The sequence below is a fragment of the Olea europaea genome, unplaced genomic scaffold (genome assembly GCF_002742605.1).
Source record: "Olea europaea var. sylvestris unplaced genomic scaffold, O_europaea_v1 scaffold4137, whole genome shotgun sequence".
Taxonomy (NCBI): Eukaryota; Viridiplantae; Streptophyta; class Magnoliopsida; order Lamiales; family Oleaceae; genus Olea; species Olea europaea.
Window position 1 is genome coordinate 15218 of NW_019261111.1, and position 2317 is coordinate 17534.

Below are 2317 nucleotides of genomic sequence, written 5' to 3' on the forward strand. Positions count from 1 at the left end.
TAAGACAAATCCCATTATGCATAAGAAAATATAGACACAATGAGTTTACAATTCATTCTAGCCATAAATAAGATACTTTTTTTAATCCAAACTTCATTACTACTTAATATTTGTAATGTCCCAGAGAGTGAAATATCAAAGAGGATTCATCGGATGTTCCTTACGGAATATAAAAAGATCACATGGTGTTTTTTTGCAACCTAAAATATAAAACATTCATATTTTTCGTAATGTCATGTACATGGTGTCAAATTATTGTTATTGTCTATTGTATGTAATAGAATTGTATGGTGCATATATCGTGACCCATTTAAATTCAGAGACATCCATAAATCAACAATAGTTGAATTATGGCTAAACTAATTAGATATTTTGGAGTTTCACGAAGGCAATTAGTAGAATTGTACCCTATATCTATTGATTTAATCTGCATTGTTACTGCATTTTATTAGGGGGAGGAGAGTACCAGATCTTTTCACTTTTAAATTGTTCGAGAATAATCAAAATTACAAGGATTTCATGAGTGGTGACACATAATTTTCTCTATTTTTGAAGTATATGAAAACAGGGCTAATACCCTAAATGGTCACCGAACTTTGCCGAATGTACCCAAGGGATCACTGAACTTTAGAAATCCCCTAGATAGTCACTCAACTTTGCCATTTGGGATCCCATTCATCACCGACTTCATTCCGTTAGTAAAATTTGACGATTTTGGCCACGTGTCTAACAGAAGGGTACCTGTGCAAGTTGTCCACAAATTCATTGCCAATTAAGAGAGTTGTTACTGAGGTGGAAAAAAATTTAAGTTGTAAAGAGGAAAAACACGTTTCTAAAACTTGGAAAAAAAACAAAACAAAACTCAGAAAGAAAAAAAGGTAGACAATTCTTCATCAATTAAACACCGCAAACCCTTATTTTTTCCCCAATATCGAATTCCTCATACCTCTGTTACCATTGCTGGCAAGCAGTGCCTCCAAACCGAAAATCGACACATCCAAACACCAAAGATCGTAGCTGGAAATTTGCAAGCGTGGAAACTCCAAAGTAGCGAGACCCGTCAGTGGCTCCAAACTAAAAATTCGTGGCTGATTTAGCGCCTCATACCAAGTGCATGCCCCCCGTTTTAAAAATTGCTATGAACATCAAAAGAATCTTTAGGCCTGCTTCGAGATAAAAAATTTTAACTCTTAGGATTCTACATGTTGCTACCATTGGAGTTTTTATTTTCTTGTTGTGAGTACTATATTTCATTTGTTGATTTAGACAATGTAAGAGTAATGTAGTTAAGGTGGATGATGTTATTTTCCTCATGTAAGATTTATTTTCCTGTTGCAGGTGCAGTAAAGTATTTCCATTGATATAGTGAAGAAATTGTTAGGTGAAGGAACATCCTAATGCTGCTGCCATTCTTAATGCTTCCAATTTCTTTGTAGGAAAATCTTCAAATCTTGTTAACACCTACAACATAAAGATTTGTAATATGATCGTTCGGATTTCGGTGATACTAGCAACATATAAGAATCAATGAGGGCACTCATTTGATTGGAAGTGTTTCATCAGTGAGATTCCACGTATTGGTGGACCTTGATGAGATTATAATATGCTGTATTTTTTGTTCAATTAGAAAAATATAATATGCTGTATTTTGTTGAATTAGAACAATATAATATGGAATGTTGTAACATCCTTCAAGTAGATCAATGGAATATTTTTATTATTATATCCTCCAGTTGACCAAATTTCTTGACACTGGACAACCACAAACATAGCAAACCATGATAATTTTCCAGTCAAACATAACACAATATTTACCAACAAATGCAGGTGCACAAAACGCCCATCAAATTCAAGTGCAATTACATTGCTCCAGATAAAATCATATCCTATCTTCTAAATAGTCGGAAAACCAAAATACTACAAAATAAACTCCAACATTTATCAGAGAGATTTGGCTTCTTCTAAACAGTTAGAAAAACAAAATACGACAAAATAAACTTCGACATTTATCAAATAGATTTGGTTGCTTCTGAACAACATACAAAACAAAATATATCCACATTTTTATCCCTGCAGATGCTTTTGCAGCTTCTAATCTCCAAGTCCCTCTTGGCTTCCATGAACTTGTGATTCCATGAACTTTTGGTGCCTTTTGTTATCTCCTTTTTCCCCACAAACAGAACACGTCATGTACACAACACCTTTTTTTCTTACTTGTGATTGTGAATGTATCTGTGACTGGGATTGTCCATCTTCATCAGGTCCTTTTCTTCTCTCTCTTTTTTTTTTTTTTTTTTTTTTTTTTCTATTAAAGAAA

The 2317-nt window shown here is 33.6% G+C and overlaps 1 long non-coding RNA gene across 1 annotated transcript; it reads right to left on the reverse strand.

Annotated features, from left to right (window-relative positions):
• Positions 1-236: 236 nt before the first annotated feature.
• LOC111387634 lies at positions 237-2304 on the reverse strand. The gene is made up of 2 exons (XR_002701437.1): positions 947-2304; positions 237-741 (listed from the first exon to the last, which is right to left on the reverse strand). It is a non-coding gene; the product is annotated as an uncharacterized LOC111387634 (long non-coding RNA).
• Between the last annotated feature and the right edge of the window lie 13 nt (positions 2305-2317).